At 41.8% G+C, this 17,194-nt stretch overlaps 1 protein-coding gene and 1 non-coding gene across 2 annotated transcripts in view; both read left to right on the top strand.

Moving 5' to 3' along the window:
• LOC111974661 (glutamate receptor ionotropic, delta-2-like) overlaps positions 1 to 17,194 on the top strand; it is a 741,584-nt gene that overhangs the window by 53,822 nt on the left and 670,568 nt on the right.
• LOC111975212 (U7 small nuclear RNA) lies at positions 4,793 to 4,845 on the top strand. The gene has a single exon (XR_002878778.1). It is a non-coding gene; the product is annotated as a U7 small nuclear RNA (small nuclear RNA).

Below are 17,194 nucleotides of genomic sequence, written 5' to 3'. Positions count from 1 at the left end.
TTTAGTCCTGAACTTATTTAGGCTTGGCATAACAAAGGGGTTGAATACTTATTGACTCAAGACATTTCAGCTTTTCATTTTTAATTAATTTGTGAAAATGTTGAAAAACATACTTATTCTTTGACCTTATGGGGTATTGTGTTTAGGCCAGTGACCAACAATCTCAATTTAATCAATTTTTTATTCAGGCTGTAACACAACAAAATGTTGAAAAAGTCAAGGGGTGTGAATACTTTCGGAAGGCACTGTTTATTGTGTCGTGACCTGGGGGTTGCAAGGTAAAACATGCTACGAGAAGGAAAAAACATTGGAATACTCAATTGAACGACAATACCACATGAAAAAATACTACAGTTTACTATAGAATACTCTAGTACTTACTATAGAACTCTGTAGTAAACTGTAGTATACTATAGAATACTATACAACACACTATAGAATCCCTTTAACATGTGTAATACTTCCTATAGAAGTATGCTGTAGAATACTATAGTAATTACTACGGTATTATCCACAAAAAAACACTGCATTAAATACTACAGTAATGTCCTATTTAAAAATATATATTATTTCACCTTTATTTAACCAGATAGATTTACAACTGCGACCTGGCCAAGATAAAGCAAAGCAGTGCGACACAAACAACAACACAGAGTTACACATGGGATAAACAAACATACAGTCAATATCACAATAGGAAAAAAAGTATATGTACAGTGTGTGCAAATGAGTAAGAAATATGTTGTGCATGTACCAGATTTTAAAAATATTTTTTTTATTTAAAAAATGTATTTCACCTTTATTTAGCTAGGTAGGCTAGTTGAGAACAAGTTCTCATTTACAACTGCGACCTGGCCAAGATAAAGCAAAGCAGTGCAACAGAAACAACAACACAGAGTTACACATGGAATAAACAAACAAACAGTCAATAATACAATAGAAAAAGTCTATATACAGTGTGTGAAAATGAGGTAGGATGAGGGAGGTAAGGCAATATATAGGCCATAGTGGCAAAATTATTACAATTTAGCAATTAAACACTGGAGTGATAGATGTGCAGAAGAGGAATGTGCAAGTGGAGATACTGGGGTGCAAAGGAGAAGAAAAAAAACAATATGGGGATGAGGTAGTTGGATGGGCTATTTACAGATGGGCTATGTACAGGTTCAATGATCTGTAAGCTGCTTTGACAGCTGATGCTTAAAGTTAGTGAGGGAGATATGAGCCTCAAGCTTCAGTGATTTTGGCAGCGTGTTCCAGTCATTGGCAGCAGAGAACTGGAAGGAAAGGCGGCCAAAGTAGGAATTGGCTTTGGGGGTGACCAGTGAAATATACCTGCTGGAGCGCGTGCTGGTGTGTGTTGTTATCGTGACCAGTGAGATGAGATAAGGTGGGGCTTTACCTAGCAAAGACTTATAGATGACCTGGAGTCAGTGGGTTTGGCGACGAATATGAAGCAAGGGCCAGCCAACGAGAGCATATAGGCCGCAGTGGTGGTTAGTATATTGGGCTTTGTTGACAAAACGGATGGCACTGTGATAGACTGCATCCAATTTGCTGAGTAGAGTGTTGGAGACTATTTTGTAAAGTACATCGCCAAAGTCAAGGATCGGCAGGATAGTCAGTTTTACGAGGGTATGTTTGGCAGCATGAGTGAAGGATGCTTTGTTGTGAAATAGGAAGCCGATTCTAGATTTAATTTTGGATTGGAGATGTTTAATGTGAGTCTGGAAGGAGAGCTTACAGTCTAACTAGACACCTAGGTATTTGTAGTTGTCCACATATTCTAAGTCAGAACCGTCCAGAGTAGTGATGCTGGACGGGCGGGCAGGTGCGGGCAGCGATAGGTTGAAGAGCATGTATTTAGTTTTACTTGCATTTAAGAGCAGTTGGAGGCCACGGAAGGAGAGTTGTATGGTATTGAAGCTCGTCTGGAGGTTAGTTAACACAGTGTCCAAAGAAGGGCCAGAAGTGTACAGAATGGTGTCGTCTGCGTAGAGGTGGATCAGAGAATCACCAGCAGCAAGAACGACATCATTGATGTATACAGAGAAAAGAGTCGGCCCGAGAATTGAACCCTGTGGCACCCCCATAGAGACTGCCAGAGGTCCGGACAACAGGCCCTCCGATTTGACACACTGAACTCAGTCATTTGAGAAACCAAGGCTGTTGAGTCTGCCGATAAGAATGTGGTGATTGACAGTTTCGAAAGTCTTGGCCAGGTCGATGAATACAGCTGCACAGTATTGTCTCTTATTGATGGCGGTTATGATATCGTTTAGGACCTTGAGCATGGCTGAGGTGCACCCATGACCAGCTCGGAAACCAGATTGCATAGCAGAAAAGGTACGGTGGGATTCGAAATGGTCGGTGAACTGTTTGTTAACTTGGCTTTCGAAGACCTTAGAAAGGCAGGGGAGGATAGATATAGGTCTGTAGCAGTTTGGGTCTAGAGTGTCTCCCCCTTTCAAGAAGGGGATGACTGTGGCAGCTTTCCAATCTTTGGGGATGTCAGACGATACGAAAGAGAGATTGAACAGGCTAGTAATAGGGATTCCAACAATTTCGGCTGATAATTTTAGAACGAGAGGGTCCAGATTGTCTAGCCCTGCTGATTTGTAGGGGTCCAGATTTTGCAGCTCTTTCAGAACATCAGCTATCTGGATTTGGGTGAAGGAGAAATGGGGGAGGCTTGGGCAAGTTGCTGTGGGGGGTGCAGGGCTGTTGACTAGGGTGGGGTTGGCCAGGTGGAAAGCATAGCCAGCCGTAGAAAAATGCTTATTGAAATTCTCAATTATTGTTGGATTTATCGTTGGTGACAGTGTTTCCTAGCCTCAGTGCAGTGGGCAGCTGGGAGGAGGTGCTGTTATTCTCAATGGACTTTACAGTGTAGCAGAAATTTGGGAGTTTTTGCTGCAGGATGCAAATTTCTGTTTGAAAAGGCTAGCCTTTGCTTTCCTAACTGCCTGTGTATATCGGTTCCTAACTTCCCTGAAAAGTTGCAGATCACGGGGGCTATTCGATGCTATTGCCGTACGCCACAGGATGTTTTTGTGCTGGTCAAGTGCAGTCAGGTCTGGAGTGAACCACGGGCTATATCTGTTCCTGGTTCTAAATTTGTTGAATAGGGCATGCTTATTTAAGATTGTGAGGGAAGCACTTTTATAGAATAACAGGCATCTTCTACTGACGGAATGAGATCAATATCCTTCCAGGATACCCGGGCCAGGTCGATTAGAAAGGCCTGCTCGCTGAAGTGTTTTAGGGAGCGTTTGACAGTGATGAGGGCAGACGCATTACGGATACAAGCAATGAGACAGTGATCGCTGAGATCCTGGTTGAAGACAGCAGAGGTGTATTTGGAGGGCAGGTTGGTCAGGATGATATCTATGAGGGTGCCTGTGTTTACGGATTTGGGGTTGTACCTGGTAGGTTCATTGATCATTTGTGTGAGATTGATGGCATCAAGCTTAGATTGTAGGATGGCCGGGGTGTTAAGCATGTCAACAGCACGAGCTCTGAAGATAGATGGGGAGCAATCAATTTACATATGGTGTCCAGGGCACAGCTGGGGGCAGAAGGTGGTATATAGCAAGCAGCAACAGTGAGAGACTTGTACTATAGTAAACTATAGTAAATACTACAGTTTTTCATTTTCTTATATCCTGCCCATTCCCTTCCCCTTTATACCAATTTGTGCCACCCACAAGTGAGAAACCTACATGCCAAGTAGACCATATATTGTCTTCCCCCTCCTGGCGTAATCAACTACCGACAATATCCTGAGGCTGGCTGAAGATGTACAAAGAGGGTTCAACAAAAAAGAGGTGACGTTGACTGTCTTCTTCGACATTGAAAATGGGCTCATCTATAGGCTATCGGATACAACTCGCCACTCAGATGGTCAGTCTTTTAAATAGCTTTTTAAATCAGCGGGAGATAGCAGTAAGGGTGGGAGAACCACATTATTCAGGTTCTCTCCAGAGGCGGGAGTACCCCAAGGCTCCGCCCTTAGTCCACTACTGTTTTTAATGTATGTCTGTGATATTTATTACCCAAGAGAGGGACAAGTGGCCCAGTTTGCAGACCATATCTGTTATTATGCCTCCTCCCAAAATTGTACCCCCTGCTGGAAAAAAGCTACAGAGGAGCATAACAGTGATCGAGAACTCGGCCAATCTGTGGCGGGTCAAGCTCAACCCCGCTGAAGACCCAGTGCGTCCTCCTCTCCAGAAACCCCAAAAGAACTAAGCAAGTGCACCTTAAACTGTATGGACAGGCACTCCAGACGGCTACAACGGCTAAGTTCCTTGGGGTCACATTTCAAGAGAACATGTTCTGGTGTCCCCACATAGAGTACCTGGAGAAAGCGGGAAGGATACGACTGAACAACCTAAAGCTACTTTGCAGAATAGAAGGAGGAGCCACGCCTGGAACAGCCGTCAGAGTGTACCAGAGCTACATCCAAGTATGCTTCACCAGCCTGGTGGAACGTGGGGAGTTCTGATGTCAGACAACTTCGGACCATTCAAAACCTTTGCATCAAGATGGCGTACAGACTCCCCACGTACACAAACACACACTACATACATGACCTTTCAGGACTGAGAACAGTAAAGGAGAGGATGGCTGTTCTGGGCTCTAAGATGTCTGTACCAGTCCCAACGTTCGTTGTCTCGTCTCTACAGGTTATAGAAAAGAGCAGAAGCTCTAAACTATCCGTTTAGACCCCAGTCCTACCTACCTACAGGTTATAGAAAAAAAACTATAGAATCTATCTATAGGTTATGGAAAATGTACTCTTTTAGCATTTCTCTAGTAGGTTTTCTCAAGGAGAAAGCCTCCACTTCTATGTCAAAGATACTTTAGTCAGCAAAAACACTACAGTGAATACTACAGTAAAGTCAGCAAAAACACTACATTGAATACTACAGTAAAGTCAGCAAAAACACTACAGTGAAAACTACATTATTTATACCATAGTATACTATAGTATTATTTCATGTGGGTATGTACCCTATACTATACATTAGTATCTATGTTTACCTTATGCAATTTAGTGCAGTAGTTACATACAGGAGATTGCTTTGTTTATGAAGGTTATATGTTGATGGGAGACTCTGAGTGTAAATGCTTTTTTTAGGCTGGATCATGTCATGTTGTGTTGTATTGTTGTATGTTTTAATGATGTCATGTATTGATTGTTGCTGCCTTCTTGGCCAGGTCTCCCTTGAAAAAGAGACTCTGGGTCTCAAAGGGCTTTTCCTGGTTAAATAAAGGTTTAATAAATAAAACATTTGCTGGCCATGGTTTTATTATTTATCATTTAGAATAATCCAAACTTCTTCTGGTGATAACATAGTTGAGATAATACCACAGGGGAATTGCTTTATGTTTGAAGGCAGTGTTTTTCAGTCTTGGGCTTTGGAATCCACAGGTGGTGCAGAACTTATCAAGGACTTAAAAATGTGTTGACTAGATGAATACCGGTCTTGAACAAAACCCTTTCATAGAGAATCATACTGTAATTGTATTTCATAGAGAATCATACTGTAATTGTATTTACATTTACATTTAAGTCATTTAGCAGACGCTCTTATCCAGAGCGACTTACAAGTTGGTGCATTCACCTTATGATGTCCAGTGGAACAACCACTTTACAATAGTGCATCTCGCCACCTGGTTATCAGAAGGGGGAAAGGAGAAGATTAATTGTGTGTCGTCTGCATAGCAATGATGGGAGAGACCATGTGAGATATGACAGAGCCAAGTGACTTGGTGTATAGCGAGAATAGGAGAGGGCCTAGAACAGAGCCCTGGGGGACACCAGTGGTGAGAGCACGTGGTGCGGAGACAGATTCTCGCCACGCCACCTGGTAGGAGCGACCTGTCAGGTAGACGCAATCCAAGCGTGAGCCGCGTCGAGATGCCCAACTCGGAGAGGGTGGAGAGGAGATCTGATGGTTCACAGTATCAAAGGCAGCCGATAGGTCTAGAAGGATGAGAGCAGAGGAGAGAGTTAGCTTTAGCAGTGCGGAGCGCCTCCGTGACACAGAGAAGAGCAGTCTCAGTTGAATGACTAGTCTTGAAACCTGACTGATTTGGATCAAGAAGGTCATTCTGAGAGAGATAGCAGGAGAGCTGGCCAAGACGGCACGTTCAAGAGTTTTGGAGAGAAAAGAAACAAGGATACTGGTCTGTAGTTGTTGACATCAGAGGGATCGAGTGTAGGTTTTTTCAGAAGGGGTGCAACTCTCGCTCTCTTGAAGGCGGAAGGGACGTAGCCAGCGGTCAAGGATGAGTTGATGAGCGAGGTGAGGTAGGGAGAAGGTCTCCGGAAATGGTCTGGAGAAGAGAGGAGGATAGGGTCAAGCGGGCAGGTTGTTGGGCGGCGGCCGTCACAAACGCGAGATTTCATCTGGAGAGAGAGGGGAGAAAGAGGTCAAAGCACAGGGTAGGGCAGTGTGAGCAGAACCAGCGGTGTCGTTTGACTTAGCAAACGGGATCGGATGTCGTCGACCTTCTTTTCAAAATGGTTGACGAAGTCATCCGCAGAGAGGGAGGAGGGGGGGGAGGGGGAGGAGGATTCAGGAGGAGGAGAAGGTGGCAAAGAGCTTCCTAGGGTTAGAGGCAGATGCTTGGAATTTAGAGTGGTAGAAAGTGGCTTTAGCAGCAGAGACAGAAGAGGAGAATGTAGGAGAGAGGAGTGAAAGGATGCCAGGTCCGCAGGGAGGCGAGTTTTCCTCCATTTCCGCTGGTTCATTTCCGCTGCTCCATTTCCGTATTTCATAGAGAATCATACTGTAATTGTATTTCATAGAGAATCACACTGTAATCGTATTTCAAAGAGATTCATACTATAAACTTATTTCATAAAGAATCATTGTAAACGTATTTCATAAATAATCATATTGTAAACATATTTCATACATAATCATATTGTAAACATATTTCAAAAAGAATCATACTGTTAACTTATTTGATAGAGAATCATATTGTAAACTTATTTCATAGATAATCATATTGTAAAATTATTTAATAGAGAATCATACTATAAACGTATTTAATAGAGAATCATACTGTAAACATATTTCAAAAAGAATCATACTTAACTTATTTGATAGAGAATCATACTATAAACTTATTTCATAGAGAATCATATTGTAAACTTATTTCATAGATAATCATATTGTAAACTTATTTAATAGAGAATCATACTATACACCTATTTATTAGAATCATACTGTAAACTTATTTCATAGAGAATCATACTGTAAAAATAGAAGTGTAAACTTATTTCATAGAGAATCATACTATACACCTATTTATTAGAGATCATACTGTAAACTTATTTAATAGAGAATCATACTATAAACGTATTTAATAGAGAATCATACTGTAAACATATTTCAAAAAGAATCATATTGTAAAATTATTTAATAGATAATCATACTGTAAACTTATTTCATAGATAATCATACTGTAAACTTATTTCATAGAGAATCATATTGTAAACTTATTTCATAGAGAATCATATTGTAAACTTATTTCATAGATAATCATATTGTAAACTTATTTAATAGAGAATCATACTGTAAACTTATTTAATAGAGAATCATACTGTAAACTTATTTCATAGAGAATCATACTGTAAAAATAGAAGTGTAAACTTATTTCATAGAGAATCATACTGTAAACATATTTCATAGAGAATCATACTGTAAAAATAGAAGTGTAAACGTATTTCATAGAGAATCATACTGTAAACGTATTTCTCATTGACATGACAGATGGCTTGAGAAAGACGGATTGCAAACACTCAAACAATGCAAACAATGTTTCAAGGTACTCCATATGTGCCGTCAGTGTTGGAGAGAATCTGGAAGGTCCCTTCTCCACCAGTGGTGAAGCTGACAGTTTCTCAAGAACACAGAACTCGGAATTCACAGAATTCTCTGTTATCTCTCCCCTGCCTTCCATACCAAATGTGTCTTGCTCCACTCACATTACTAAGAGCTTAGCTAATGTATAGTGAAGGAGCACGTCTAGCTGTAAAGGGAAGGTACTATGGCCGGCATGAATACATGATCTGTATGTTCTCCACAAACATGCCTGTCAATAGTGTGATTCTTTGAGAAACACTAGTTGTATTCATTCGAATATTCTCCTTTGCAAGTAGATAAGACAAAGAGAGAACAGCTCTCAAACGATTAACTATGTGTGCCTGTACTGTCTTAACAGGCACGTGGCAGGGGTGTTTCACGACAGAACTAGCCCTGTATGAAAGCTATGATTCGACTAGCATTTCTGTAGTATCTTCAGACATCTTAGCACCGTGTTCTTAGATACCCCGTCAGATGTGATGGTCCAAATAAAACACAGTGTCCTCAGTACACCAGAGGGGTTCAGAAGAGCATGGATATGATGAGGATTTGACAGTATCACTAAGCACAAAACGCTCATTATAGCTTGTCTGATCACAGTTTTGGAGTCAAATACACTCACAAGTCCTCCTTTGCTGCTTTTGGTGAAGCTAGACTAAGGTAGATGAAGTCAATGCATGATCAATACGGTATCTACAGTGCAAACACTCAAACTGTTGAAATATGCAATGGAATGTCATCGTTTTGATTGATCTCGTCTGGGAAGGTCTGCTGGGATTTGTTTGACGCTCCCCGCAGGGAAATCAACTGACTTCACTTCATGTAAGGTGATTTCCCCAGGAAAGGTAATCGCTTTAAGCAGATGGTCCATTAGAGGATTCCTAATGCAGCTTTTCTTGTGTAATTGTGTTTGAGCAAACACCAGTCTTTTTGTGAGGCCCGGTGCGGGCCTGTGACAGCCGAGCAACCAGTACGGTAGTAGCACCCATTGTCTTCAAATGTCACCACTTGAGAGTGGAGTACTTATGCAGGCTCATACAATAGATTCACCCCATTAACGTCTTTAAAATGGAATACTCGCCGCAGGATTTTAATCATTCAAGGATTACATTTCCATCTTCAAAAGAAAAACATGTATACATTTGCACAAATGTTCATCCGAATGTCATATGTATACACAAGAGATGTTCCCAGAATCTTTTGTTGATTCACGTCACATTCAGACAAATACAGCTCATTCCTGCGCAATTATTTGAATGAATAATGTAATGCATTCAGCACTGGAGTTGCTGTGATAGACCTGAAGCTTGTAAATGCTACAGCACAGTGCCCTGAAACAGGACTGTAGTTGCTGTGCATAGACCTGAAGGCTTGTAAATGCTTACAGCACAGTGCCCCTGAAACAGGACTTGTAGTTCCAGTGATAGACCTGAAGCTTGTAAATGCTACAGCACAGTGCCCTGAAACAGGACTGTAGTTGCTGTGATAGACCTGAAGCTGTAAATGCTACAGCACAGTGCCCTGAAACAGGACTGTAGTTGCTGTGATAGACCTGAAGCTTGTAAATGCTACAGCACAGTGCCCTGAAACAGGACTGTAGTTGCTGTATAGACCTGAAGCTTGTAAATGCTACAGCACAGTGCCCTGAAACAGGACTGTAGTTGCTGTGATAGACCTGAAGCTTGTAAATGCTACAGCACAGTGCCCTGAAACAGGACTGTAGTTGCCAGTGATAGACCTGAAGCTTGTAAATGCTACAGCACAGTGCCCTGAAACAGGACTGTAGTTCCAGTGATAGACCTGAAGCTTGTAAATGCTACAGCACAGTGCCCTGAAACAGGACTGTAGTTGCTGTGATAGACCTGAAGCTTGTAAATGCTACAGCACAGTGCACTGAAACAGGACTGTAGTTCCAGTGAATAGACCTAAGCTTACACAAATGCTAAAGCACAGTGCCCTGAAACAGGACTGTAGTTCCAGTGATAGACCTGAAGCTTGTAAATGCTACAGCACAGTGCCCTGAAACAGGACTGTAGTTCCAGTGAGCTGTTGAAAATATTCAGCAATGCTTTAAACTATAGAAAGGTAATAGGAAAAAAATGGATTAAAATGTATGCATACTGTAAGTCTGCTAAATGACTAAAATGTTTTGAAAAATATATACCACAAGGCTTATATTGAGTAGACAAGATGGATGTGTTTTGGCTTTGATATGTAAGGACTCTTTAAAGATGTATGAAACTACCTCTTGGGAGAGAGAGACATGGCAGCCATCCTTGGTAGCCCTCCATCAGACAAAAACTAGGGTTCTATTCAGTTTGCTGTTTGAATCGAGCAGTTCGGTTTTCCTAATTCTCGTTAATTAGATAATTAGTGTGACTGTTTGGGGAGCCGAGAGAGCAGAAAATGTATTTCTGTTATGGTGTTTGTTCTCCTTCTCAAAAGTAAAAAAATAATAACAAAACGGAACAAGGAACCATTTGTTGGCCTTGATGCATAGGGTTTAGGTAACTTGGCACAAAGTTCAGCAGGCCCTGGGTCATTTGCAGTGGAGCAGAGAGGGACCACTGTGCGACATTTGGAGAATATAAATGCGTGTATCTTTCTCTGAGGAGCAAATGGTAACGTGTAGAAAGGGGAATGGGTGTTTGGGGATTCCTGGGTCCTTTGCAATAGAGCAGAGAGGGACCAAGTCCTGAGGAAAAGAGATTAGTACTAGTGGACTGAACCCAGAAGGACCAAGTCCTGAGGAAAAGGGATTAGTACTAATGGACTGGACCCAGAGGGACCAAGTCCAGAGGAAAAGAGATTAGTACTAGTGGACTGAACCCAGAGGGACCAAGTCCTGAGGAAAAGGGATTAGTACCAGTGGACTGGACCCAGAGGGATCATGTGCATGATGTGCTTCTGCACAATTAGTGAAATGACTTCTACTGTCTGACATTTGGAGAATAAGTTGGAGAATATAAATGCATGCATCTTTCTCTCAGTATCAAATAGATCCACATGTAAAAATAGGATTGGTTTTATTCAACTTTTTTGAGTAATTTGTCATTGAAGTAGAGAGGATATTTAGCCATAGGAAGCGTTTTTTGTCATCCAAGTTCAATTGTCCTCCAAGAGTGGCTTGATAAAAGCACAGAAGTGTATGTACAGACCATTCATCTAAACATGACTGGACTCCACATCAAAGTCTTCCATTTAACTGATAAATGTTGGTTGGGGAATATCAAGGCAAATGCACACAAGTGTGAGAGATTCCCAGCAGATTGGAATTTCAGATGCAATTTGCCAGCTCATATGTGTAGACAACTGCTCTTGAAATCCTCTGAAATGAGGGCATGAGTACAGTATCCGGCTATTTTTTTTTTACATTTGTGGGCTCATCCACATTATATCATTATCCCATAAATTATTAAAGAGAAAATTAAGAGAACAACGTGGCCTTGTGTAATGCTTATTAATCTATATTTAGTGTCTCTGGAAAATGATCTGAGGGCTGATTTATGCTCCGAATAGTAATGCTTTGGCTTCTGCGTGAAGGTGCTTGGCATTTACATTTGGATAGGAACGTTTTTTGTTGTTGTCATTGACTTGAAGTGTGAGTGGGGGCTATACAAATATAATAAGTATTTCAGAGAATGATTTGGATTGGCAATACGGGTGGATTCTGTGTCTGTATCTCTAGAATAGCACTTACCAACCCAGTGGGCAAAAACTGGTTGAATCAACGTTGTTTCAACGTAATCTGTCAACGTATTGTGACGTGGAATCTACAGTATATGGAAAATACATTTTAAAAAGTCATAAATGTAAACCGTTGTTTTGAGGTGAAATTTCAACCACAGGATTATGCCATCATGGTAACCAAATTTCAACATAGACAAACCTTGTATAAAATATGTTGAATTTGTATCTTTAAAACAACGTCAGACTTTTAATGTTATATCCACTATCAGAAAATAAAAACTTTAGGCTGGGCAGCACCTCCTACTGGAGAATTGATCTATCTACAGCTACCCCTTTGTTTTAACCAAGCCCAGCCCTGCTTAGCTATGCTATTTGTAATTGACTATTACCAGTGTGCTATCTCCTGAGAATGATTGGTGAGAGATTTCCACTTAAAAACTAAATAGATTCACTGTTGCTATCGAAAACATTCCAAAGGGTAGGTTTAACAGAGCAAATGAAATGTGACCGTACTTTATCAATCATCATTGATGCTAATGTATATTCAACATTAACATGAGTAACAGATCCATGGGTTACTCTATCTATACATTTCTTCACATGTAAGCATATACAGCATGCATGTTCAAGATGGAATGCCTAGGTCATCGCAGGTCTGCGGAGATCTTCGCAATTGCTGAAATAATCTCTGTGGAATCTCAAACAGCATTGTTCACTTGCACCATATACTTTTAATGTAATCTCAACAGTAATCCAGGTAATTTGGTTCTGCTATTAGATGAAGCACAGTGATATCACATGAATATGTTGTATAAATAAAAATAAAACCTTACATTGTATTCCCATTTAAACTTTGCTATGCTTTTAAATGGTTAAATGTGCAGTGATAGACATTTTGGTGACAATTTAACTGTTAACTGACAATTTAATTGTTTTTCCATTGGAATTTGGTTGTGCTTTTAGATGGTTGAAAGCACAGTGATAACACATTGGAAATGTAACTAACTTTTGGCTGTCTTTTTGAGTGGGTTAATATAAGTTGTAATCTCATTGAACGTATCAACCAAATATTACGCAATTATCCACGTGAAATGACGCAGTGTGTCCAGTGGGACACCTCTCTCATTATAACTCTAGAAACGACCCTAAATTGCAGTGCTCAGTAGGCTTTACCTTAAAAATGAGCTTATGTGCGAACCCACAAAGACGCCGTATACACAATATAGCCTTAGCATGCAAAGTGTGTTTCACTGAGACTCATAGGCCTACTTACAGTAGTGCTCGGCCCCATTCTCCAGGCCACATAGTTTGCTGCAGTGATGAATAAAACAACAGCCTTGGTTTGTTATGTTCTGCTGACTTGCAGGGTTTTAAATGAACTAGCTTCTAGCAGACAACTGGGCTGGCACCGCTCCAGTCTCCCCTCCTCAGCTCAGTCCTAACCAGGGTGGGAGCTAGCTAGTGCCCATCTCTGGAAGGTCAGCCTGCTCCTGGACAGTGTTCTCTGGAAGGTCTCCAGTGCTGATGGCAAACCCTAGGAATAACAAATGACTAGATGTCATTATTCTTTTTTAAACCTTTATTTAACTAGGCAAGTCAGTTAAGAACATATTCTTATTTACAATGACGGCCTACACCGGACAACGCTGGGCCAATTGTGCACCGCACAACCGGTTGTGATGGAATCGAACCAGGGTGTCTGTAGTGACGCCTCTAGTACTGAGCTGTAGTGCCTTAGACCGCAGCGCCACTCAGAAGACCTATGGATATATCATTTCTATGTATTTCTATATCAGGTCAGAAACGGACCTGAGTGTACCCAATGTTGTGTGCCTGTCTGAATAGCTGTGTTTGAGGCCTGTTTTCTTTCTTATTTCATCTCTTACTTTACCCATGTTTCCTTGATGGGCAGTAGACATAACCATAGGGAAGCTTGTGTAGTCTGTTACAGCAGAGAGGAATTACGACTTCAGATATTACTACTTGTGGTATGGAGTATTGTCATAGTCAGAGTTTGATGTTAGCATGGTCATAGTCAGAGTTTGATATTAACATGGTCATATAGTTTGATGTTTAAAAAAAATAAAAAATAAAAAATTTAAATTTAATTTCACCCCCTTTTTCATGGTATCCAATTGTTAGTAGTTACTATCTTGTCTCATCGCTACAACTCCCGCTACAACTCCCGGGCTCGGGACAGACAAAGGTCGAAAGCCATGCGTCCTCTGAAACACAACCCAACCAAGCCGCACTGCTTCTTAACACAGCGCGCATCAATGTGTCGTGCACCTGGCGACCTTGGATATCCCTACCGGCCAAACCCTCCTTAACCCGGACGACGCTAGGCCAATTGCGCGTCGCCCCACGGACCTCCCGGTCGGCTGCGACAGAGCCTGGGTCTCTGGTGGCACCCAGAGTCTCTGGTGGCACAGCTAGCGCTGCGATGCAGTGCCCTAGACCACTGCGCCACCCGGGAGGCATATAGTTTGATGTTAGCATGGTGATATAGTTTGATGTTACCATGGTCATATAGATTGATGTTACCATGGTCATATAGTTTGATGTTACCATGGTCATATAGTTTGATGTTACCATGGTCATATAGTTTGATGTTACCATGGTCATATAGATTGATGTTACCATGGTCATATAGTTTGATGTTACAATGGTCATATAGTTTGATGTTACCATGGTCATACTGCGTGGTGTGTCTCTGGCGAGTGTGTGTGTGGCCAGGCGTCGTGACGTGCTGTGGGACTAAATCTCGCGTAGGTGCGTGCGGTTCAGCACGGTCACCAGCCCGTGCGTGCGTAGCGCGTTGGTGGCTGTCGTACTGTGGCGCCGTGCGTCTGGCTGTGCGTATCCACACGCAGATCCACTGCAGCTGCTCGCACATCCGCCTGTGGTTTCCTCTAAATTAATATGCACTCTGCATCACCGTACTCACACTGAACAGGAGCATCTGATCTATGTCACCTAGCATCAACACCACACACCACAACCACGTCGCCACATCACACACATTACCCTTACTCCTAGCCACTACCGAGGCACCTCACCACACCCACACACACACACACCCAACACCTTCAACTAACAACACACACACACACACAGTAAACTCCGCCCATCTACCACTCCTACACACTACATCACTATAACGCCAGTAGGCCACACCATCTAAAAGCCTCTCCATGACTAGACTCACCTCACTTCTCCGGCTGCTCGCGACGCACCACCACCTATCTTCCATCGACACTTCTACAATCCACACACAACAACGACTACGAGCACGACACACACACACATTCAACACAAAACAACATGGCACACACACCACCTAGCACACACCACACATTTTTTACACACAACACCTACACACGGATGGGGCCTGGAGGGGCGTTCCCACAGACACACACTATTGGTTGAAGCAATGATGTAGACCTGAGGTTGTGCTCCACCAGTCCTACTCTATAAAGTTCTTGGTTTCCTTGCCTACAATGAAAAAATCAGGCTATGTCTTACATCTGTAAAATCCATATTACGAAGGCACTGCATGGTTGCCCTAATGTGGACAGACGTGGTCTGGTGCGTGGAGCTCAGCCTGCAGCAGTGTCCATCACCGACACACACTAATTACTTAAGATACTGGCCCTCCGTGAAACAGCTCTGGTCTTCCTCACCGTGCGCGGAGGTGTCAGGAGTGGGAATACCCCTCAGATGCCACCAATGTGCTCAATCGCACAGTAGGAATTGAGAGAGTCTTTTACAGTCATTACGCATCAGTTATTAATGGGTGACTGTGTGGTGGCCGCGGCTGAACATGCAGAGTGAGTGTACGTGGCATTGTGTTGCTGTTTTATACAATGTTCCTATCAGTCCATTACTTGAGCTCCCCTGACGCGTTCGCGTCCCGGAGCCCATAATCGCCCTTGTCTCCCAGGTGTCAGCCACCACATCCTTCTCCTAGCGTGGCATGGCCGTAAATCTGGACCGGCTTACACACGCGTGGCACTCACAAGCCTCCCCTAAACGCAGCAATCACAAGAGCCCAGCACCCCTCGGTCTAAGAGCAAAGTCTAATTAGTGGGCATTACTCGATTACACAGCGCCATCACCACTTTACTTTCCATGATCACATGGGGCCACCAGCGCACGAGCCATGTATTTGGTCATACACACAGAGATCCTATTAAATTCGAGGGGCTAATGTCATAATCCCTCAAAGTTCCAGAATGGGGTGAAATGGCAGCCATATTGGTCAGGGAGTAATCAAAACCAAGCATAATCGAATGAATGCAAGTACGAGGTATATCTTGATTTTACTTATGCAGGAAAATAAAAGTGAGGCATGTAATATATCAGAAAGATTGTGTAATGGAAGTTATTGTCAATCTTAACAATAGTATAGATTATAAACATTTTAATGTAAATAAGAATGCTCTTTATAGAATAGCCTCTAAAATATGTGTAAACAGACATAACATGTCAAAATTGTAGTTTTTCTGGAAAGTTGTGATTGCTATTATATGATACAATATCATGTACCTGTTGGCATTTACAACTATCATCAACTGATTTCAACCAGTGAATGTGAAATAGTGACATAGAATTTGGAAAATGTTAAAACTGTCTGGCTAGCTAGCATAGCTAACGAACACGCTCTGAGATAACTCTTCAAATTCATTATTTCCATCTAGTATTTTAATATCTAATTCTATGTGCTTATACATCACCTACCTGTTGGAAGGAATTGATCGCAAATGTTCCTCTATGGTCATCAGCTTCTGACTGCGTCAAGGTGGGCACACATCCCTCGGTTCCCTCCCCTCTGTCACTGCCACTGTCATCAAGGCTTTCAATCATCATCATCATCAGTCATCATATCATCAGAACTCCATGGAAGTTGATCAGATCAACAATTGGACCAGACTAGGCCGAGGAGACCAGTGAGGAATGGATATTCTGCTGTATCTTAGTGGGATTTGCAAGTACTGTATGTGTCAGATACAGGAAGAGAGAGAGAGAGAGATAAAAACAGACAGTATATATACCAAAAAGAAACAGGAAGGATATACATCTATATAACCTAAACAGGAGGATATCAGTAATAACCTAAACAGGAAGGATATACAGTATATAACACCGTAAACAGGAAGTATATGCAGTATATAAGCCTAAACATGGAAGATATACAGGTATAATAACCTAAACAGGAAGGATGTACAGTATATAGCCTAAACAGGAATGATATACAGTATATGAGCCTAAAACAGGAAATGTGATATGCAGTATTAGACTAAACAGGAAGGATGTAACAGTATATAGCCTAAACAGGAAGGTATAGTGCAGTATATAGCCTAAAGCAGGAAGGATATACGAATATATACCCTAAACAGGAAGCTATACAGTATATAGCCAACAGGAAGTATATGCAGTATATAGCCTAAAACAGGAAGGATGTACAGTATATAGCCTAAACAGGAAGTATATGCAGTATATAGCCTAAACAGGAAAGATATACAATATATAGCCTAAACAGTAATCGATATACAGATATAGCCTAAACAGGAAGTATGATGCACGTCTACTAGCCCTCCAACGGCAACGCGACTGTACAG

Source organism: Salvelinus sp. IW2-2015, linkage group LG15, assembly GCF_002910315.2.
Source record: "Salvelinus sp. IW2-2015 linkage group LG15, ASM291031v2, whole genome shotgun sequence".
Lineage (NCBI taxonomy): Eukaryota > Metazoa > Chordata > Actinopteri > Salmoniformes > Salmonidae > Salvelinus > Salvelinus sp. IW2-2015.
This window is presented reverse-complemented; position numbering and strand designations above follow the sequence as displayed.